The sequence below is a fragment of the Dama dama genome, chromosome 33 (assembly GCF_033118175.1).
Source record: "Dama dama isolate Ldn47 chromosome 33, ASM3311817v1, whole genome shotgun sequence".
Taxonomy (NCBI): Eukaryota; Metazoa; Chordata; class Mammalia; order Artiodactyla; family Cervidae; genus Dama; species Dama dama.
This window is the reverse complement of record NC_083713.1, coordinates 73,671,363-73,695,426: the sequence shown is the minus strand read 5'-3', so window position 1 is coordinate 73,695,426 and position 24,064 is coordinate 73,671,363. Positions and strand designations below refer to the sequence as shown.

The window sequence follows — 24,064 nt, the reverse complement described above, 5'->3', positions numbered from 1 at the left end:
TTAAAAAGTTGTGCTTCCGGCTCCAGCGCCCGCGCCTACCCGAAGGGTGAAGGGGGAGCCTCGGTACGGAGCGTCGCAAGGCACAATTTCCTCCGCCCTGGAAGCCCAGAGGGTGCGCCGACGCGCGTAACCCAGAAGTGAAAGGCCGGTTCCCTCAGGTCGTAGACCTCCTCGCCCTCACCGGGGGAAGTTCCGACCGGACGCCTTTTACCCAAGCTTTCTGGTTCCTCCTGAGCTCTACGCTCCCTGCGTTCTGGTGCGCCCTAACTGCCATGGCCGCTTAGATTCAATCCTCTCTGCCTAGCCTGAGTTTTGCCGCAACTCGCCGGGGGTCCAGCTCCGGCCTGGCCGCCCTTTTCTTAAAGAACCTTTCCCTACGGGTCCCCATCAAGGCCAATTGACGTTCTCCGAGGAGGCAAGAGCTCCAGGGACTGGCAGGTCCCGAATCCCGTCGCAGCCAGGGCGGCGCCTGCGCCGGGCGTTACCATAGAGAAGCGGGCGCCTCTCTGCTCTCGGTTTACACACTCTATGGTCCAGCCGGGTCGTGGCGGTAAGGCGAAAAAAGGGAGACCTCATTACGCAGGCGCTCTGGGCTTCTAATTTTTTTTTTTTTTTAATCCCCGCACCAAGCGCTTAACCTCATTGGGGTGGAGAAGGCGGCGGCCGTGTGGTCCGCAGCGGCAACAGGCGCGGATGATACGGCCGTAAGTGCTCGGTTAGGGCGAGGGTGTGTAGACCCCAGGCCTCCCAGGCCCCTGCCCCCCTCGCGGTGGGGGGCGCCGAGGCTGGGTGGGGGCTAGGTCCAGCGCTGTCATCCGCTCTTGGGTGCACTTTGGGGGGAGGGGGCGGCCCTTGGGTGGGAGCTGGGCGGGGAACGGGAGCTGAGGACTGTTTATCCAGCCCGCAGATCGCTGATCCCACGCTGCTTTGCAGAGGGTTGGGGGTGGCTCTGGGGTCAGCCTGGCTTTGTGTGCCCCTCTCTCTTCTCTCCCGGACCCCACCCCGGGCCCCCTTCCCGACCCTAGTCTCGGGCCTGGTAGGAGAAGCCGCGTTTGAAAAGAGCCGGGGCTTGCGAGGGGAGGGGGCGAGAGAGAGAAAACCCCCCACAACTACTCCTGGGCGAGTGGTGGGTGTGGAGAAAGATCGGGAGGGAAGGGGTCCAGCCGGGCCAGACAAAGCCGAGCGCGGGCCGGGCGGGATGCGCAGGGTGCCGGAGGTCCGCGGGCCCGCAGCTAGCTGCTTCGGAGGCTGGGAAAGCGGACAAGTGCTGAGTTAAGCCTTGTGCAGCCTCCTCAACTTGCCTTTGTTGTTCTTCGGTATTGGGAGGGACGCTCTGACGGAGAGGAGTGTGTGGTCTTTGCACGTTAGCCTGGTTGGGTACAATGGAACTCATCACATTTTGCTTTCTCGTTTCTCCAAGCCGCTGGGATGAGTCTGGGGTTTTCCAGAGTCTCACTTATTACATAATTTAAAAACAACAACAACCACAACTTGTGTTTATTCCTAGAATTAAAAACAAAAATTAGGTAGAGGCTTGAAACATGTTTTGTTGCATCTGGGTGAGTTTCTGTGTCGTGAGGTTTGTTCATTAATGTTGACCATTTGTCGAGCCTGTGAGCTCTTTAAACATGATACTTTCATTTGTAGATATGACTTCCAGAGCTCTAGATTCTCTAGTCCTTTGGGAGGCAGTGATGCAGAAGAGTCAGAAGTGAGAAATAGTTGCTTGCTGCCTTGTGCCTTGCACCCTGTTCCGGTGCCAGAATCTGGTATAAATGATGGCTTTAGAAATTGTTGCTTTTATTACTGTTATTGTGACATTTACTGTCCTCTTGGTCAGAGAAATCCTGGACAGTGGGCTCCTTTTGCTTGTCAAGGGAGTGGAGAATAGTAACATTGATGCAGAGACCATATAGATAAGAAAAATAACATCACAGTGTCCCAGAGTTACTTATCTTTTCCATTTGCTAAGAAAGATTTAAATTTTGGTGAGCTGTTTGCTTATCCATCTTTGTAAGATTGTGTAATTGCACCTTTTTTAGCAATTGTTACTCAACACTCAGTTTCTGAAATTCATAGCTCATCAGCTAACATGTAGATGTTTTAGGATTTTAAAGTTTTAATTTTTGTTGAGGAGTTTTTAGCTGTAGTTTTGTATTCTCCCAACTAAGGTTAACCAAAGTCAGATATCCTTGGAAGAGACTGTTGGTGGTAGAGTTGTCAAATATTTTATCTCCATTTTACAATCTAAGTGGTAGTGAATAGGGAAAAAGCCTTTGCACCTTAAATTAGTGTTAGAACTGAAAACCTCAATCTCCTGGAGTGCCAAGATTTTGACCACAGGCTCAACTTTACCTGAAAGAGGTAGACATTTTTTTGTACTAACAGGAAGCAAAAATATGAAGCTTGGTTTTTTTATGCTTGAGTAACTACTGCCATAGGATCTCTTAAGTGTAGTTCAGATGATGGGAACTTGCTTTTTATAGAGCAAGATTTCAGATCCTTAAAATAGTTTGACAGGGATGTTGAGACATGAATGGCCAGAAGACCATTAAGTTTATTGTTCACATGTGTTATGTTTTGTTCACTGGTTTGGGATTTAGATTTTTTTCCCTTTAACCCTTTGTTAATTTTCTCCCCCCCTTTTTTTGGATAGCTCAGTCTCACAGTTTATAAGTTGGGTGAGATAGTCTTTTTGTACTTGAGACATAAATTAGTTTTTTCAGACTCCATTTATTCCTTAACAATCTTCTACTTATAAAGTTGTAGCTTTTTAGATTGATGGATAATGCTTTTTATTTTATAGTACTATTGGTAAATGTTATAATCATTTTAGGGATGATAACCTGTTAGGCTGAGTTTTGATAACAACTTTGATGATTGCAAGTGTGGTTGTTACATAGTGAAAAGAATAGACAGTAGCAGAAAATAATGTTTGAAAACAGAATCACTGATGATTCAGTCTTTGGTTTGTAAAATGTAATTTAAGAAAGTAAACTAACCTTTCTTTACTGAATGCAACCAGGTCAGCATCCATAAAGAGTGTGTGTGTTTGGTTAACTGACCTCTAAAGGCCTTTTCTTTTTAGCACCACAATTTCTTGAGTGTTAGCTATGTCTTCACACTGCAGGGCTTTCTCCACCTCCCTTGGGCTCAGACCAGTATTGCCAGGCTGAATGCATCTGCTCCTCAGTTTCTTAAATGGCACCTCCACAGAATCCACCTTCCCACCAGCATCTTTAGGGATCCACTTTCTCGCAGGCATCCCCTGAAGATGTAGCTCAGATGTGTTCAAATGGCAGCATTTCTTCCGTAATACTTTTGTTGACTTTTCTCCTGTTTCTTGCCTGGAAGTCTCCTCGCTCCTTGTTGATTCCTGTTGTATCCATTACCTTCCTCCTGGGAAGAGTCCTCTGGTGATTTATTCTTCTCTAGGTCCTTGAGGGTCCTGGGAGTTTGTAGAAGATTTTGTAGTAGTCTCTGTGCTTGGACTACTGGCCTTGTGTAACCAGTCTCTGTAGAAAGTGTGAAGGAATAAACCAGTGTATCTTAACTTAGAATAAAAGGATTGGAGCCTTGGAAGAGCTCTTAGAGGCCCCATAGTCCAACATCCTGCCTTTTGTCTGCTGTATTCTGGTCTTGAGCCTCAAACCACAACCTGCTTTCCTGTCGCTGGACAGGTCTTGATTGCTGGAAAGATATTCTAGACTGTCTTCACTCTGCCCCTCCCCTTTGCCTGTTGATCTTCGTACTCTCTGAAGCAACATGAATCAAATCTGTTTCTTTTCCGTGAAATAGTCTTTCATTTCCCAGGACAGTCATCAAGCCTTTTCTAGATTTATTGATTAATTTATTAAACCCTTTCTTTAGTTCCATGGTGGCTCAGCTGGTAAAGAATCTGCCTGCCATGTGGGAGACCTGGGTTCGATCCCTGGGTTGGGAAGATCCTGAGGAGAAGGGAACAGCTACCCACTCCAGCATTCTGGCCTGGAGAATTCCATGGACTGTATATTCCATGGGTCACAAAGAGTTGGACACAACTGAGTGACTTTCACTTTCAGGAACCACAAGGATATAGCTGAAAAGACATACATGGGTCTCACACTTCAAGGGCTCACTCACAGTGTAAAGGAGGAGACAGATAAAATGTTACAAATTCTTCCCTATGATGCTGAAGTATGAAAACAGCCCTAGGCCCTTTGTCCCTGCCTGGTTTAAGCTGATATCACCTAAACCAGACACTATGCTCTCTTTAGACAACTCTTGTTTGTTATGGTCCTTTAAATGCAATATATGAAATAAAGCAGAATTTGATATGACCTGACCAGAATATACAGTTACTGTCTTAGGCTGGGAAACTGTATCAAGGATTTTCAGACATGTGAGCTTTCTGGTTCTGCCACTTCCTAGCCCTATGGCTTTGGGCCATGGGCCAGTTAGATCATCTCTTTGTGTTTTAATAATTTCATCTGCAAAAGAAGGGTGAAAGGCAGGCAGTGTTAATAGCAGCATCTTCTTATAGGGCTGTGTGAGGATGAAGTGAGATAATATATGTAAGATGCTAAGAATAGTGACTGGCGTATACTGAGTAAGTATATGGACTTCCTGTCATGTATTCATGGTAAGAATTAATGTAATAATAATAGCAGTAACTGGGTCTTCCCTGGAGTCCAGTGGTTAAGACTCTGAGCTCCCAGTGCAGGGGTAATGGGTTTGATCCCTGGTTAGGGGACTAACATCCTGCATGCCCCAAGATGTGGCCAAAAAAAAAAAAAAAGCAGTAATCACGTTGCCAGAATCACTTGGAGAGGGTCTTAAAATACAAATGGCCTGGTCTTATTTATCACTAGCCACCCAGAGATTTTGGTCAGTTAAGTCTTCGTCGGGCCTGGAGAGCCACAATTTTTTAACAATCCTCAGGTAAATCCGAAAAATCCAGTTTGAAAGTCCTGCGTTCTATGTTAATTTTGTCAGTGATTGCATTTGCTTTTACAAATTAAAAAAATTACCAGGTAACAGTCATAGACTCTCCTAAATGATTTGAACATGGGGGTAAAAGGGAAGGTCTGGCCCCAGATGCTGCTGAGCCCCGTGGGAGGCGATACATCCACTCATTATCAGTTTGGAGTATGTCTCCTAAAGATGATTACCCTTATTTGTAGGAACATCTTCATAATACTAACAGCCAGATTTGAGGGAACAAACCCTGGATTTTCAAAACACTTTTACGTTCATAATCTTCTTTGTTCCCTTCAAAAATCCTGTGAGGTAGGCAGTGGAAATACCACAATTATCCTGTCAATTTACAAATGAGAACCCAAGACCTCGGAGTTAAATCCCAGTACGTGGTGGAACGAGGATGAGAGCTGGGCCTTCTGTTTCTCAGCCTGATGTTCTTTTTGTGTAAATTGTCTCTTAGCGACGCAACCTTACACCTTATATTGAAGTTGTGGTTCTGAAGTTGCCTGATCGTTTTTGCCATGTGAAGTCCGCCAGACCAGGTTTCCTCTCTCCTTCAGCATGTTTATACTTGCTTTTTAAAAAATGTAAATTTAAGGTTTAATAGTTAATGAATATGTTAAGATTTACCTTTTTGTGAAAGAAAATTTAGAACTGGCCTGTGCCCATCTTTCTACCATGGTATGATTGGGTGCGTTTATCTTCATTCAGCATGACTGAGGTCAGTGAATCTGCCTTCTCCCTCTAGAACGGTTGTCCAGTTAACTTTCTAAGCAGCATGAGTTAAACTTACTTGTAATCCTGTTATAATATAGCAATAATACAGAAAGTTGAGAGACCAGACAGGGGAAAACCTATATCAAGTCATCCAAACACAGGACTTTTTCTTCCCTTTTTTTTCTGTAATCCAAACACGTTTTTTGTGTGTATTGAAGTAAAATTGACATGCAACATTATGTTGGTTTCCAAGTGTGTAGCATAGTGATTCAGTATTTTTGTATATTGTGAAATGATCACAATAAGTCAAGATCTATCACCTTACAGAATTTTTTTTCCTTGGATGAAAACTTTTAAAATTTAATCTGTTAGAAACTTTCAAATGCACAGTACAGTATTGTTAAACTATGGTCATCATGCCATACATTTGTTTTATAACTAGAAGTTTGTACCTGTTGATTCCTTTCACCCATTTGTCCCCCTGCCCCCCTCCCCACCTCCAGGTTTTTTCATAGTGTCCCTGTTTTTTAGTAAGTCATTTTAGGTCTTCTGTGTTTTATGAGTAGTTTCCATGTAATGACATAGCGTGCATCATTTTTATTTTTAATAGCTTTGCCATATTTGATTTGGTAATGGCAAATTTTGGTAAACTGGGATCCTTATATTTTTGACTGTGCCTTGCAACTTGTGGGGTCTTAGTTCCCTGACCAGAGGTTGAACCTGGGCCCTTGCCAGTGAGAGTGGAGTCCCAACCACTGGACTGCCGGGAAATTCCTGGTAAACCAGGATGCTTGATATGCAGGTATATATATATATTTTTATATATTATACATCAAGATATATAATACTGTATATTACAACAGTGGCTGTTTTTGCCATGTAGCCTGCTTTTTTGTGTTGTTTCCTTTGGATCAGTTCTAAGAAGTAAAAATATTGGGTGACTTTTGATACATATTGCCTGAATGCTGACTAAAAGCTTGTATCAGTTAAAACTGTCCCCAGCAGTTTAAGAGTGCTTGACAAAAATTTTCTCAAGTTCTGGTAATAAAGCTTACTTTTTCCCTGTGAGAAGTATAGTGCAGGTTGAGCTGGGTGTCACCTGCACTTCCGCGGTTCCCGTGTCCTGTGTTGCCAGAGCCAGTGTGTCTTGTGATAGGCATGGAGGGAAACACAGCTCTTGCTTTGTGGGCAGACTGGTCTGTTTGTCAACATCAGAATGTAGTCTTAGGCCATCTCTGTACCTTCCCTTCAAGTGTTTCTTTTAACACTTGTGCTCAAGGGCCTTTCCTGAAATACTTGGTGACCAGAATGTCCGGTAGTGGGGGTGAGACATCTGTGTCTTTAACAGATTCCTCCAGTGATGCCGAGGCCACCAGAGCCTGAGAGCTGCCTCAGGACGACCTTCTAACTGACTTTCTGCTCAGTTCCTCCACAGAGGACGCCTCTCCTGTGGGTCGAGGAAGGGCTTCGTTGTGAACAGAGGCCTGTTGTCTAGAGAGAGTGAATTGTCTAGCAGCTCCCTTCCTAATGTAGAGTAGCTGGGTTCATTCTGCAAACAATAAGCCAGTCTTTCCAAGAGGCATTGAGCTGCATAGAAACAGCTTTCTCTGAAGTCTGTGTTTTACTTGAGTTCTGACAATCATAGAATTCTCCAGACCCAAGCCAGGTCCTGCCAAGCCTTTGGTTGGCTCAGGGGTGGCAGACAGACCTCCTTTCCCAGCGTAAAGAGCCATCATGGACTGAACACCCATCATGAGCCAGGCGCTAGGCCGGGTGCCATAGGTGCTCTTTTGGCAGGTCTTAATGGCAGCATTTAGAGGTAGATGCTATTTTCATTTTATAATGAGAGGAAGTTGAACCTTGGTTAGAGCACTTGAGTGATTTGTCCACGCTCATGCAGCTGCAGAGTAGCAGAGTTTGGCTCTTGGATTCTTCGGTTTCCTTTCCACTTATCTCTGTCTTTTCCAGCACAGGTTATTTTCCCTGCAGGAAAGGTCAGTGGGCTGTCTTGGGGGAAAATCTGTTGCTGGCATCCGGCAGTATCTGGAGAGGCCTGTTTTCTGGTCAGGAAGGATGTAGGGATGCTGTCTTCTCATGAGGGTTTCCATGAGGGTTGGTTGGATCCGGGAACCTACAGTCTCTTTTGGACTTGAGTTCTTGATTTGAGATCCATCCTTGGACAAGCCAGACTCCTTAAGACTTTGTATGAACTCTTTTTTTTTCTTTTTACTTTGGTAAAATATGCTATTATAACTGTTTCAAAGTATACAGGTGAGTGGCATTAATAACATTCACTTTGGGCAGCAGTCATCACAGTCTGCTTCCAAATCTTTTCCATCACCCCAAACAGAAACTCTGTAAGCAGTAAATCCTCATTCTTCCTACTTCCTCAGGCCCTGGTCTCTATGAATTTGCCTATTCTGGTTGTTTCATTAAAGTGGAATAATTGTATGTCCTTTTGTGACTAGTTTATTTCACTTAACATAATGTTTTCAAGGTTCATTTATATTGTGACCTGTGTCAGAATGTTATTCCTTCTTAATCACTAAATAATATTCCATTGTATGGATACTCCAGTTTATTTATCCCTTCACCTGCTGTTGGAAGTTGGGTTGTTTCCACTTTCAGACTATTGGGACTAATGCTGAAATGTATGTTGGTTCACAGATTTGTTTGAATCTCTGCTTTTAATTCTTCTGAGTGTATACCTAGGAGTAGAGTCACTGGATCGGGTGATGGTTCTGTGTTTGGCTTTTTGCGGAGCTGCCTGATTTCCCGCAGTGGCTGCACCTTTTCACATCCCAGCGGTCCTGTGCGAGGGCTTCAGTTTCTCCATGTCCTTGTCAGCGCTTGTTACCTCCGTTTGTTTTTTAAAAATTGTAGCCATCTTAGTAGGTGTGAAGTAGTCCTCACTGTGGTTTTGATTTTTATTTCCCTACTGACTAAGGTGTTGAGCATCTTCTTTAGAGAGATATACATGCAAATCCTTTGCCCATTAAAATAAAAATTGAAGCATAGTTAATTTATAATGTGTGTGTCCGGTATACAACAAAGTGTGTGGTTATACATATGTGTATATATTTTCATATTTTCTCCATTATAGCTTACTACAAGATGTTGAGTATAGTTCCCTGTGCTATACAGTAAGACCTTGCCGTTCTCTGTCCACTTTTATTTATTTATCTGTCGTTGGCTGTGCTGGGTCTTCATCGCGGGCTTTCTCAGCTGTGGTGGGTGGGTCCTCTCTAGTTGTGGTGTGCGGGCTTCTCTTGTCGCAGAGCATGGGCTCGAAGGCTCACAGGCTCCCACAGTTGTGGTACGGGCCTTTGCTCGTTTTTAAACTGGATTGTGGGAACGCCTTGGACGGAGGAGCCTGGCGGGCTGCAGCCCCTAGGGTCGCAGAGTCGGACCTGACTGCAGCAGCTGAGCGCACGTGTGTCTTTTTGGTTCAGAGTTTTAGGAGGTCTTAAATATTCTGAACTTAAGCTCTTAACAGATACGTGATTTGCAGATATTTTCTCCCACTCATTCTGTTGGTTGTCTTTTCACTTTCTTGATAATGTCCTTAGTAATTTTGATGAAATCCAATAAATCAGTTTTTTCATGCTTTTCGTGTTATATCTAAAGATCTATTGCCAAATCTAAGGTCATGGAGATTTATTCCTATGTTTTCTCCTTAGAGTTTTATAGATCGAGCTCTTCATTCATCTTCGTGACCCATTTTGAGTTAGTTTGTGTAAATGGTGTGAGGTTCAGGTCTAACTTTGTTTTCTATGTGACTGTCCAGTTGTTCCAGCACCAGTCTTCCCAGGGGGCGCTAGTGGTAAAGAGTGACGTGAAGTCGCTCAGTCGTGTCCGACTCTTTGCGACCCCGTGGATTGTAGCCTATCAGGCTCCTCCGTCCATGGGATTCTCCAGGCAAGAATACTGGAGTGGGCTGCCATTTCCTTCTCTAGGGGATCTTCCCGACCCAGGGATCGAACCCAGGTCTCCCGCATTGGAGGCAGACGCTTTATGCAGGAGACACAAAAGATACAGGTTTGATCCAAGGGTCAGGAAGATTCCCTGGCAGAGGAAGTGGCAACCCACTCCAGAATTCTTGGCTAGAGAATCCCATGGACAGAGGACCCTGGTGGTCCATGGGGTCGCAAAGAGTCAAGACAGTCAGACTGAAGCACAATGAAAACTGCTTATCCTCTGTTATCACTTGCATTTATGTTGTGCTTTGGGTTTTTGACCTCACACCTCGATTTCAGCACCCTCCCGCCCCTCCCTGCTTTCTTCCCTTGTGACAGGATTCATGGATGTTGTATATTATAGCTTTGCTGCCTGACACATAACATACACTTAGTAAATGTGAGTTCCCTTTCTTTAGATTTTGTTTAGTCTCGTGTTCCGATGTAGAGTATAAGGACCTTCAGAGAAGACTGTATATTTCTTTGTTTTTCAATTTCCAACCTTCTTTTCTCCCCTATTCACTCTGATGCCCAATCCAGTACTGTGTAAGGGATGTGCTTAAGTTTTATTGGCTGAATTGTGAAGCTAAACTTAGATCTTTGTGAATATATTTAGGTAATTGCAGAAAATTGATCTTTTCTTTGTCTGTACTTTGCAACTTGTGGAGTTTTTTTGTTTGTTTGTTTTTGTTTTGTTTTTCTGGCTGTACCTTGAGGGATCTTAGTTCCCTGAACAGGGATTAAACCCAGGCCCTCGGCAGTGAAGTGCCAAGTCTTAATCACTGACCTGCCATGGAATTTCCAGAAAATTATTCTTAAAAGATTAGTGATCAGTATATTATAAAGTTTTTTAAGATTTAAAATTCAGGTCCTTTTAAGTCATCTTCCCAAATGTGGGGATCGATACCTTTCAAATGCCATAGGAATTTTCAAATGTATGTAACATTTGATACATGGATAAACCTCAGGCTGCAAAATGTGGGGTTCATTTCATGGATGATTGAAACATTTTTAACTTGTTATTTATGATTATGATGAGTTTTAAATTGGGAATTTTACTCACTTTAGATGTGATTTTTGTATATCTAGATCTTGCCTTTTCATTTTTGACAAATGCTCTTTATTTCAAAAATTATTTTGAGTTTGTGCAATGAGTGTATATCACTTTCTAACAGGAAAATTGAGTATCATTAGAAAATTCTTCTTTTGCCTAGAAATCCCAAAAGTTAACTAGTGGGAAAGTATCTGATCTTTCTCTCTGAGTCTGTATTATCAGATTTCCCTCCCTCACACTCTTTGCTGTTCCGAAAGATCTAATGTTACTTGTCCTAAGTGATCAGACCTCCCTTGGGAGTCCATTCTATAGTCGCGATCCAGATGCCCAGGAGGGAGCCTTCGGTATTCTGTTTTCTGGTAGATTTTGACTCATAAGTAGGTATTTCTTAGCATCTTGTTATAGAAACACTTTTATCATGAGATTCTGGTTATTCATCCAGTGCTTATTTTAGCAGATCCTTATTATTAACAGTGAAAACAAAGAAAGGAATTATTTTATTCTTGTATTTTCTAGTTCTAACAACATCAGAGAGGCCAGAGCAAACCCAGTACTTGAGATGCTTTCAAGCTAATTGTCAACCAACAGAGTGATTCAGCAAGAGCTTGACCTCCCTTAGTAGAAATAATGGCTTATGCCAGGGAGAGTAGGAAGGAGAGATGCTGACTGTTTTGCTTTGCTACCTCTGGCCTTATTTATGGAGACTTTGGGCCTGGTGTGCATCTTAATCTTAAATCGTTGTCTAAAAAGTCTGATTTATGAAGTATTTTTGTTATTTAATAGATCCCTGTCCAGACATGGGATCCCATTCAGAGAAGGGTGGCCTTTTATAAAAAGAAATGTGCTCCTGCTCCGCTGTTCACGGTGGAGTTGATGTTGGCTGACGAGGGTGGTATTTTAGCCTGTTGCTGATGGAATTCACCTATTGGTGGTGAATGCCAGTGGCCTGTGACTGCATTTATAAAGTGAACATGATGGAAAAATCTTTTTATCCTCTCATTCATTTCAGAATTTGGAGTCGATTTCTGAAATTGCCAAAGAAGCATTTGTTTAGACAGTGTAACAGTATTTAGCTGAATTGTATAGTGATTATTGTGTGGAATCGTGGAAGAGTGAGTAAGCCCTGGAAGATGAGACACATCTTGTGATCATTTGCTTGCTAGATCTGTTTTGGGGTGGCATGGGTGACCGAAGGGGATGTGGAAAGTGTGTACATAGGTGTTCCTGAGAATGGGCCTAAAACACAGAGAGCCCTTAATGAGAACTACTACTGTTAAAATAAGAGAGTTACTCCAGGGTGTAGCTGGGTGACCAGTAGAGAATGGACTGTGTACCCTGAGCAGAATCCTCAGTAAACTCCACCGTTTGTCCTGAGGACAGAAAGTGGGGCGGACAGCCCTGTCCCCAGCGAGCTTCACTCCAAGGAAGGGAGGCAACTGAAGAGATGCTTAGAGTGCCCTGTTGGTGTGTTGAATCCATATGGGGGGCTGAAGAAGGAAGGGCTGCTCGTCTGGGAGTTGGGGAAGGATGTGTCCCTTCCTGTTTTCATCTGAAGAATCTGAGGCCCTGAACAGGTCCACGCTCCCCGTCGGGCGCTCTGGGGCCTGTCTGTTGCCATCCATTTGTGAGAGAGCTGTGTTGGCCGGAGACCGAGCTTGTGACAGTGGACAGGGAGCCACGCTAACCCCGTGGTCTCATGTGAAGTGGCCAGGGAAGCAGCCTTGCTGAGAGAAGCCCGAGAGTAATCCCTTACAGAGAGCCCTCCCTGAGTCTTCATGAAATCCAGACTCTTCTATTTTCAGGTCTTTACTTGAATCACCAACTCATCATTCAGTTTTGGAATTTTGGGGTTGGGGATTAGACATTGTGCTTTGGAAAGTTGGTTGCTATTGAGATGGCTTCTGGATAGTTATGGCATTATTAAAATTACATAATTTTTACTGTAATCGTAAGCTTATTACATGAATTATTGGTTGTAAAATTTTTTTTAAAGCATACCTCGGAGGTATTCTTGTGGGCTTTATGAGCAAGTTTAAATCTTGTATATGAAAGTTCCATTCATTTGTTTAAATTACCTAGAAAGAAGAGAGAACTTCCAGTTAAATGCATTAAATTTTTAAAATTATAAAATATTTATTTCTTTGAATAGATAATACATACACATAATTTAAAATTCAGGTTCCCTCTTCTCCTGCCTGCCATCCACCCTCCCCTGGAGACCCCAGTGTTATTAATTATGTGTATGAAATAGTGCATATATACGCCTTCTCTCCACTCTCCTTTTTTGTACAGATGTTGACTATTGAATTTTGCTTTTATTTTTTTGCATTAATATATCTTGGAAATTAGTCTATGTCAGTACATTAAAGGCTTCTAAATTATTTTTTTTGAAAATGAAGAGTATGGGCTGATTCATATCAATGTATGACAAAAAAAATAATAAATTAAAAAAAAAATAAAAAAAAGAAAATGAAGAGTATGGTTGAATACTATGCTGTTGTATAGCATACCATAGTTTACTTAGCCCTCTATTAAGGAACATTTAGTTTTTTCTAGTCTTTTGCATTTATAAAACTATGCTGTGAATAATAATTCTATAATTATTTTGCATGTATATGAATAAATTCTTATAAGTTGACATTTTGGGTTGAAAATTGTATCATTAATATTGTGAGAGATATTGCTGAATTATCCATCTTAGAGATTTTAACAAAACCTAGATGGCAGTAAGAGAATCCTGTAGTTAATACACTTAAAACTGTAATTATATAGAAGCATATGACCTAAGAGTAATTTTGTAGACATGTATGATGCTGTCTTGTTATTTTTGAATTAAAACATGGCTATAGTTCAGTGATCAAAAATGAATTGAGCACTTTTTTCTTATTACTTGTGGAAGTTTTTTTTTTTTTTGCCAGTTTTTTTTTTGTGGTTGTTGCCAGTTTTTGATTTTGCAAGCATTCCAAGACTGAAAGAGCTTAGGAAATACACTTTGCTTCCCTATGCATGCATGCTAAGTCACTTCAGTCGTTTCCCACTCTTTGTGACCCTATGGACTGTACCCTCCAGACTCTTTGTCCATGGGATTCTCCAGGCAAGAACACTGAAGTGGGTTGCAGTGCCCTTCTCCAGGGATCAAACCCGTGTCTCTTAGGTCTCCTGCATCGGCAGGCAGGTTTACCACCAGCGCCACCTGGGAAGCCCTTGCTTCCTTAGAGGTGTTACCAGGGCCATCATGTAGAGATGAGTGTAGAGATGGACGTGCACAACTTGCTGAATGGCTAGCTTTTAAAATGTTTTTCAGTTCTTTGTAGTAACTGATGATACCTATGGTTTCAGGTTTCCAGTTCCTTATGACTTTACAAATAACTTTCTGGTATTTACTGGGCACAGTTATGCTTATACTGGAAAGAATATTAACATACTTCTTAATGTTTTAAAATGTGTATTTCCTTTGACTAGATACTATATGTATATGGTAAAAAAGTTTAAAAGATGCACCAGGATAGAGAGTGAAATGTAAGCCTTCCTCCACCCTTTTTATCATTCTTCCACATCCCATTCCCAGAGGCAACTGCAGTTTCTAGCTTCGTAAATGGTCTTCCAGATAACCTATGCTTGTGCGGGCTGGCAGCGATGTTCTGTTATGACCACTGTTATTTATTTAGTTAGTTAAACCTTCTTTTGTGCTGGGTCTTGCTGTGGTGTGCAGGCTCTTGTCTTCTTACGGCAGGCGAGCTCCTCTTGTTGCGGGTTACGGGCTCCAGACCCCGCGGGCTCAGTAGTTGTGGAGTGCAGGCTCAGCTGCTCCGCACGTGGGGCTTTTAGTTCCCTGACCAGGGGTTGAGCCCGCATCCCTTACGTGCAAGACGGATTCTTAACCATTGGGCCACCAGGAAATTCCCCAGGAGCACCGTTAAACTTTAGCATTTTCTTTTCTTTAAAAGTTTTTTAATTGATGTGTGTTGATTTACAGTGTTGTATTCGTTTCCGGTGTACAGCAGAGTGGTACCATTACCCATGTCTTCTCGTGCTCTTCATTATGATTTATTACAGCATATGGATTATAGTTCCTCACACTACACGGAAGGACCTTCTTGGCCGTGTGTTTTGTGTATCGTAGTGTATCTGCTAATCCCCAGCTCCTAATTTTCCTCCCCCGCCCTTTTCCCTTTTGGTAAGCATAAGTTTGTTTTCAGTGAATAAGTTCATTTGTATCATATTTTAGATTCCACATATAAGTGATGTCCAGATACTTGTCTTTCTCTGTCAGACTTCAGTTAGTATGAAAATGTCATGTTGCTGCAAATGGCATTATTTGATTCTTTTACTGACTGAGTAGTGTTCCATGGCATACATGTACCACATCGTCATTCATCTGTCCGTGGACATATAGTTTGTTTCTATGCCTTGGTTATTGTGAATAGCGCTGCTGTGAACATTGGGGTGAACATATCTTTTCAAATTAGAATTTTCTCCAGATGTATGACAAGGAGTGGGATTCCTGGATCGTATGGTAACTCTAGTTTTAGTTTTTTTAAAGAAACTCCATACTGTTCTCCATAGTGACTGTACCAATTTATATTGCCACCAACAGTGTAGGAGGGTTCCCTCTTCTCCAAACCTTCTCCAGCATTTATTATTTACAGACTTTGTTGGTCATCCTGACCAGTGTGAGCTGATATCTCATTGTAGTTTTGATTACCATTTCTCTAATAGTTAGCAGTATTGAGCAGCTTTTCATGTGCCTATTGGCCATTTGTATGTCTTCTTTGGAGAAATGTCTATTTAAGCCTTGTGCCTGTTTTTTGTTTAGGTTGTTTGTTTTTTTGTTATTGAGTTTTAAGAACTGTTTATATATTTTGAGTACTAATCCCTTTTTGGTAGTAGTATTTGCAAATTTTTCCTCTCATTCTGAACATTGTCTTTTCATTTTGTTTATGATTTCCTTTGCTATGCAAAGGCTTGTGAGTTTGATTAGATCCTATTTGTTTATTTTTGTTTCTTTTTGGGAGACCTAAGGAAACCTTGCTATGACTTAGGTCAGAGAGTTCTGCCATGTTCTCTTCTAGAAGTTTTATGATGTCATGTCTTGTATTTAGGTCTTTAAGCCATTTTGAGTTTATTTTTTGTATGGTTTGAGCATGTGTTCTAACTTCATTGATTTGCATGCAGCTGTCCAACTTTCCTAACAACCACTTGCTAAAAGGACCGTCTTTTCTGCATTGTGTATTCCACCTCCTTTGTCGAAGGTCAGTTGACTGTAGGTGTGTATGTTTATTTCTGGATTTAACATATATTTTAAAAAATTACATAAATAGTACATTTTCACTGTACAAAAATAGAGTGTTAACGCTTTGGTGTGTTTCTTTTCATACTTTTTCTGTGCACCAAGAATGTAAGTGACTACTTTTTATGTAACAAACAAAAAAATCATAAATGTGTAGTTTTCTAGTTTGCTTTCCCCCCCCCACTGAATTGATTGTAGATATTTTTCCAGGCCAAGAAGTGTGTGTTTTCACTTTGGTTTTCACTGTCTTCATGGTATGCTGTTGTTTAGATGTACGTTAATGTCTTTTAGAATTTCCTTCTCTGGAACACTTATTTTCATCAAAAAGGTTTTTTCACGAACAGCTGCAGTAAACAAGCTTATACATTTTAATGTACTTAACAGATTATTTCCTTAGATGAATTGTTAGCTTTGGACCTTTCGGATTAAGATGTATATTGAAAGCTTATTGATAGATGTTTCCAAATTGTCCTAGATAGTGATGAATTTTATTCTCATCAACAATGTGTTAAAATGTATATTTGGTTATATTAAATTACATTCTTAAGTGATGTTTAAAAAATTTACTCTTTTTATTTTATTTTTTTTTGATTGTGCTGGGTCTTCATTGCTATGCGGACTTTCTGCAGTTGTGGAGAGTGGGGCTGCTCTCCAGGTGCAGAGAGCAAGGGCTGCTCTCTCGTGGCGGTGCGGTGGCTTCTCGTCGCAGTGGCTTCTTTTGTTGCAGAGCACCAGTTCCAGGGTGCGTGGACTGCAGGAGTCGCGGTTCCGGGGCTCTAGAGCACAGGTGCAGTAGTTGTGCTCAGGTCTAGTTGTTCTGAGGCATGTGGGATCTTCCCAGATCAGGGATTGAACCCATGTCTCCTGCACTGTCAGGCAGATTCTTTACCACTGGACCACCAGGGAAGCCCTTAAGTGATTTGTTTAAGTGTGGGACTAGAGTTAGGTTTTTTTTTTATATTTTAAAGAAAACCATGTTGGCGATGAGTAGGAATAAGTCAGTGTTGGAAAAATATTGAGGCACTCACAGCTCAGTTTGAAAAGTGAGCATCTGTATGTACAGTTCAGTACATAGTAACATAGGCAAGGCACAGATCTCTTTGTGTCCTTTTCTTTTGGAAATTTTTTCCCTAAATTCAGAAAATATGAATATAAAAATGTTATTGTAGTAATAGCAGTGTTCTGTTATAGTTGATCTGAGAAATACAGCAGAATTTCCCTGCCTGTTACGTGTACGCTCAGTAAAGTACAGATGTAAAGTCTGCGTGCTTGAAATCCGGGTGAGTGGTGGGTGGGTTGGAAGCCACATGTGAGACTGTGTTTTCAGTGTCCTGGCCTTGGCTTAGCTGATGTTGCCGATTATTTTTCTCTGCCTGGTTACTTACACTGCACTGGAAAGATATGACGCTAACCCAGTAAGATTCAGTGATTAAATGAATTTGTAAAGCCTTATTTCAATTTTTTATCTTCAGTGTGCACAGAATTCCTTATCATTGGAAGCTCTGACTGTAGGTCTTCTCAGCTCATCAGATGCTGTGTCTTCAGTCTGACTCTTTCTGGAGCAAGGAGTAGGAAGCCCAGAAGATGATTTGGGGGTGACAGCAGTAGAGCCTGTGTCTTCGTGGCGGTGCACCCGGAAGGGCCTTCCCCGGGGCGCCCTTACGCTGCTTCACTGCTGTGGGCTCTCTTTTTTCTTTGTCTTCTGAGGAATCCTCAGAAAAACAGCTGATGCTGCAGGAGGCACTGCGGCACACTGCGTGGGCATCGACTGCTCGCTTGTCTCTCCCCGCGGTGGGGCTGGGGCTCACTGACGGCCGCGTCTGGCAGATCGGCCCTCGCGGCAGGTGCTCGGTGAACTTAGAAACTGCGATCCAAAGCCTGTCCACCTTGTGTGCATTCTTTCACTCTTTCCTCTTTTCATTTTGGAATAATTATATAGTCACAGGAAGTGGCAAAAAATAGTAACAGTGTTTCTGTTCACCCTTCAGCTAGTTTCCCTCAGTGGTCACCAGTTACCCTTTTTCTTCTTTTTCTTTCCCACTCTGACCATACCTTTAGCTTGCCATAGGCCTCGGTGGGAAGCCCTGAGCTCTCCGAGCGAAGGCTCGCTGATAAGTAGGTTACTTCTGGGGGTGCACGTGGTTCCTCCTCTTTGCTCTTTGTCTCGGGAGCCCCTGCTCAGTATGTGTCGCTGTGCCAAGAGGAGTTGCTGCTCTCTGTTGAGGCTATTCTGCTCTTACTTTGGGATCATTAAGTGTGGTGTTTGTATGCTTCCTCTGTAGTTCTTTTTCCTAAGTTATGTGTGCATGCGTGCTAAGTTACTTCAGTTGTGTCTAACTCTATGCGTCCCCATGGACTGTAGCCCGCCAGTCTCCTCTGTTCATGGAATTCTCCAGGCAAGAATAGTGGAGTAGATTGCTGTGCCCTCCTCCACGGGATCTTCCTGACCCAGGGATCGAACCTGCATCTCCTGAATGGTAGGTGGTTTCTTTATCCACTAAGCTACCTGGGAAGCCCAAGTTATGTGTACACAGGTCTAAAGTACATAGAGGGTTGTGTGTATTCTTGATAAGAAAGCAGTAGCTGTGACCTGGTGGAAATAGCCCTGGATTTGGAGTTAAAACCTCAGGTTCAAATATTGATTCTGTTTCATGCTGTGTGACCCTGGAAGTTTCCTTGCTTCTGAATCTGTAAGTAGGCACGACAGTAACAGTCTTAAACAAGTTTTGTAGTGGAAGAAAGAAGGTAGCATTTGTATAATCACTTAGTGGATTGGAAAGTGCTATTTCAAATGTGAAGTACCTGTGCTTATTTTGAATTGCTGAAATGAAACCCAAATGTTAAACTATTGCTGTGTTAATTCTCTATAGCTTCTCTATTCATTAGCAGAAAAAAACTCCCTGTGCTTTTTATACCCCAAGCCCTCTTACACCTTCTGTCTTTACATTGAATAACCAGTACTTAATCGGGTTTTCTTTTTCTCTGTGGGTGTAACCCAGCTCCCTTGGGAAATTTGGGACTGCCGTGTCAGCTGTCGTGCTATCAAATGACGCATCAAATGCTCTGCTCCCCTCTTCTTCACCTAAGCCTGGGGATTTAGTGTTTCAGAACCTGTTAGGAAATCTCTTGTGTGAGTATATATGCTCTTTTCTGCTAACCTTTTCGGTAGGTTTCACTCTTAGAAACCAACTGTTAATATGGTGCTTAAAACTGAGATTTCTATTTTTAAAGAGAAGACCTCATCTGTATATATATGAAGTGAAGTGAAATCGCTCAGTCGTGTCCGACTCTTTTCGACTCTGGATTGTAGCCTACCAGGCTCCTCCGTCCATGGGATTTTCCAAGCAAGAGTACTGGAGTGGGTTGCCATTTCCCTCTCCAGGGGATCTTTCCAACCCAGGGATTGAACCCAGGTCTCCTGCATAGTAAGCAGACGCTTTACCATCTGAGCCACTAGGGAAGTCCATATATATATATACATATGCACAAATATATGTATGGAGTAAGTAGTCAGCATAAAAATGGGGGATAATATGAAAAATTTAAGATTTATTTTGTCTATTTTTTGGCTGCACCATGCAGTGTGCAGAATCTTAGTTCCCCAACCAGCGATTGAACCCAAGCCACAGAGTTGGAAGTGCGAGTGCTAACTACTCGACCGCCAGGGAATTCCCCGAAAAATTTACGATTTAGATAACTGGCAATTGTTCTTTTAAAGGTGATCTAGTTGCAGATAGACTGTTTTGAATCATTAAGGGACAGACATCTATAGAACACCACGTTAAACAAAAATGAGTGCACACTGTTCTCAAGTGCATGTGAAACCTTCTCCCGAATAGATTATATGTTGCGCCATGAAACAAGATTCAGTAACTTTAAAAGGATGGATGTCATTTAAAGTATGTTCTCTGAACTACAATGGAATGAAAATAGGTATCACTAACAGAGGGAAATTGGGAAATTCACAAATATGTGGAAATTAAACAGCACATTCCTAAATCACCAGTGGATAAAAGAGGAAATCAGAAGGAAAATTAGGAAATAGTCTGAAATGACTGAGAACAAAAATACAAGGCAGAATGGTAGTACTGGTTGCTCAATAATGTGAGTGTACTGCTGGTGTGCCATACGCTTGAAAGTAACTAAAACGGTAAATTTTGTGTGTGGTTTTTACCACAATTAAAGAAAGCCCCGCAGTAATTCACTGTTCAGGATGAATGTTGATTTAGTGCTTACTATGCTCTGTGCACAGAATTAAGCACCGCACCATGACTTTGGGGGTGCAGTGAAAGCAGTGCTTAGAGGGAGATTTATAGCTGTAAGCAGCTATGTTAAAAAAGAAGAAATACCTTCAACCAGTAGTCTAAACTTCCATCTTAAGAAACTAGTAAGAGAACAAACTAAAAGCAAGCAGAGGAAGAAAAAAATGAATACTAAATTAGATATAAGTGAAATAGAGAAAAAAGCAAAAATCAACAGACCAAGAGTTGAAGAGATCTACAAAACTGAGAAACCTTAAGCTAGTCTGGCCAAGAGAAACAAAGACAAGACTCAAATTAATTAAATCAGGAATGAAAGAGAGGACATCACCACCAGCCTTACAGAAATAAAAAGGAATGTGAGAGAGCACTAGAACAGTTACACGCCAACAGATTAGACAACACAAACAGAATGTATGCATTCCTGGATATTGACTCAAAAAAAGAAAATCTGAATAGTCCAATAGCAGTAAAGATATTTAATTAAAAATCAGGAAACATCTCACAAAGAGCTCCAGCTCAGATGACTTCATATTTGGTGATTCTGTTAAATCTACCAAATGCAAATTCTCCGCAAGCTCTTTCAAAATAAAGAAGTAAATAGAATGTCTCTAGTTTATCTTTTGAGGATATTATTACTTTGTTAACAAAATCATACAAAGACCTGATGGGAAAAGAAAATTACAGACCAGTATCTTTATGACTATAGATGCAAAAAAAAAAAAAAATTCTCAACAAAATTCAGGCAAACTGAATCCAGCATCTTATCAGAAGGATTATACACTATACGGCCAACTAGAATTTATCCCAGGAATGCAGAGTTGGTTTAACATATGGAAATCAGTGTAACCATAACAGTAAAGGACAAAAATCACATCGTCATCACAGTTGTTGTTGCTCAGTCGCTAAGTTATGTCCGACTCCTTGGAACCCAATGGACTGCAGCACCAGGATTACCTGTCCTTCACCGTCTCTCGGAGTTTGCCCAAACTCATGTCCATTGAGTTGGTGATGCCATCAGTCTTCAACTGATGCCTTCAGTCTTTCCCAGCATCAGGGTCTTTTCCAGTGAGTCAGGTCTTCGCATCAGGTGGCCAAAGTATTGGAGCTTCAGTTTCAGTGTCAGTCCTTCCAGTGAACACTCAGGGTTGACTTCCTTTGGGATGGACTGGTTCATTCTCCTTTCTGTCCAAGGGCCCCTCAAGAGTCTTCTCCAGCACCAGAGTTCCAGAGCATCAGTTCTCTGATGCTGGTCCAACTCTCATGTCTGTGTATGCCTACTAGAGAAACCACAGCTTTGACAAATGGGCCTTTGTCAGCAAAGTGATGCCTCTGCTCTTTAATACACTGCCTAGTTTTGTCAGAGCTCTTTTTCCCAAGGGGCAGGTGTCTTAATTTCATGGCTGCAGTCACTCTCCGCAGTGATTTTGGAGTCCCAAGAAAATAAAGCCTGTCACTGTTTCCATTGTTCCCCATCTATTTGCCATGAAGTGATGGAACCAGATGCCATGATCTTCCTTTTTTGAATGTTGAGCTTTAAGCCAACTTTTTCACTCTCCTCTTTCACTTTCATCAAGAGGCTCTTTAGTTCTTCTTCGCTTTCTGCCATAAGGGTGGTGTCATCTGCATATCTGAGGCTGTTGATATTTCTCCCGGCAGTCTTGATTCCAGCTTGTGATTCATCCAGCATGGCATTTCGCATGATGTACTTTGTATATAGGTTAAATAAACAGGGTGACAATATACAGCCTTGATGTACTCATTTCCCAATTTTGAACCAGTCCGTTGTTGCATGTCTGATTGTAACTGTTGCTTCTTGACCTGCATACAGGTTTCTCAGGAGGCAGGTAAGGTGGTCTGGTATTCCCATCTCTTTAAAGAGTTTTCCATAGTTTGTTGTGATCAACACAGTCAAAGGCTTTCGTGTAGTCAATGAGGCAGAAGTAGATGTTTTTCTGGGATTTCCTTGCTTTTTCTGTGATCCAGGGGATGTTGGCAGTTTGCTCTCTGTTTCCGCTGCCTTTTCTGAATCCAGCTTGTGCATCTGGAAGTTCTCCAGGAACGTACTGTTGAAGCCTAGCTTGGAGGATTTTGAACATCATCACAATAGGTACAGGAAAAGCATCTGACGGAATCTTACCCCTTTACTCGATGAAATCACTTAGCAAACTAGAAATAGAAGGGAGCTTCTTGGTGTGATAAAAGCCACTGATGAATACCCATGAAAACCCTCAGTAGATGCCATACTTTGTGATAAAAATTAAATTTTTTCCAAGATCAGGAACAAGAAAAGGATGTCATTTTATGCCATATCTATTCAACATTGTACGGAAGCTTCTAACTGGGGCAGTTAGACAAGGAAATAAAAGGCATCCAGGTTGGAAAAGAAGTAAAAAAAAATGTTTGCAGATTACATGATCTTGTGAGGAATCCACTATAAGGCATTAATAAAACTAATAATGAATTCAGTTAGGTTGTAGGGTACAAAATCAGTATATAAAAATCAGTTGTATTTCTATACACTTTCAATGAATAATCCAAAAATGAAACTAAGAAGACAGTTCAATTCACAAAAGCATCAAAAAGAATGAAAAAGAATAAACTTAACAAAAAAGTATAAAACATATATTCTGAAAGAGACACAACATTGAAAGAAATTAAAGATCTAAATAAATGGAAAGACATCCTATATTTATGGATCAAATGACCTAATATGCCACCATTCCCCAAATTGATTTGACCCACTCCCTATTAAAATTCCAGCTGCCTGTTTGGAGAAGTTGGCAAGCTCATCTTCCTATTCATATGGTAATACAAGGGACCCTGAATAGTCAAAACAGTTTTGAAAAGGAAGAACAAAGTTGGAGGACTTAGCCTACTACAAAGCTATAGTAAGCAAACCAGTCTTCTGCTGAAATAAAGGGTAGGGTCGACATACAGGTCAGTGGAATAGAATGTAAGTCCAGAAATAAATACTTAATATTTATAGTCAATTAATTTTCAACAAGAGTGCAAAGACAATCCAATAAAGAATAGTTTTTTCAGCAAATGGTGCTGGGACAAGTTGATATCCACATGCAGAAGAATGAATTTGGACCATTTGTTCACTCATATATATATATAAATGAACTCAATCATAGATCAGGATGTAACACTTGAAACTGTAAAATTCCTAGAAGAAAGAGTAGATACAAGTCTTCATGATCTTAGATTAGACAGTAGATTCTGTTTTTTTCTTTTTATTGTACTAGAGTAGGTAATGATTTCTTAGGTATGACATCTAAAGCACAAACAACAAAAGAAGAAAAAAGTAGGTGAAATGGACTTTACAAAAATTTAGAACTTTGTTTCAAATGATACCATCAAGAAAGTGAAAGCACACCCCATAGAATGAGAGAAAATATTTGTGAATCATTTATCTGATAAACTTTTATCCTTAGTATATAAAAAATTTTACAATCAAGAGTAAAGACAACCCAATTAAACAAGCAAAGAATTTGATTAGACATTTCTCCAGAGAAGATGCTGAAATGTCCAGCAAGCCCTTGAAAGAAGCCCCAAATTCTTTGTTGTTAGGGAAATGCCCATCCAACCCACAGTGAGCTACCACTTCATGCCCCCTAGGGTGGCTTTGATAAAAAAGATGGACAAGAAGTGTTACTGAAAACGTGGAGAAATTGGAACCCTCATATACTTCCGTGGCAGTGTAAAATGGTGTAGCTACTTTGGAAAACAGTTTGGCAGTTCTTTAGAACTCTAAATTTGGTTATCGTATCCTGTAGCCTAGTTAACCCTATTTGTATATCAAAATTGGAAAGTTGTCCTCATA

At 41.4% G+C, this 24,064-nt stretch overlaps 1 protein-coding gene across 4 annotated transcripts in view; it reads left to right on the top strand.

Annotated features, from left to right (window-relative positions):
* Positions 1-558: 558 nt before the first annotated feature.
* The window catches only part of CLASP1 (cytoplasmic linker associated protein 1), a 261,865-nt gene continuing 238,359 nt past the window's right edge, over positions 559-24,064 (top strand). For 3 of the 4 annotated variants that reach the window (XM_061135374.1, XM_061135373.1, XM_061135372.1), the window contains exon 1: positions 559-704. The gene's annotated coding sequence lies outside the window, so the exon portion shown is untranslated. Of the gene's footprint in view, positions 705-18,338; positions 18,454-24,064 lie in introns of all 4 variants that reach the window. The other variant, XM_061135371.1, reaches the window with a different exon arrangement.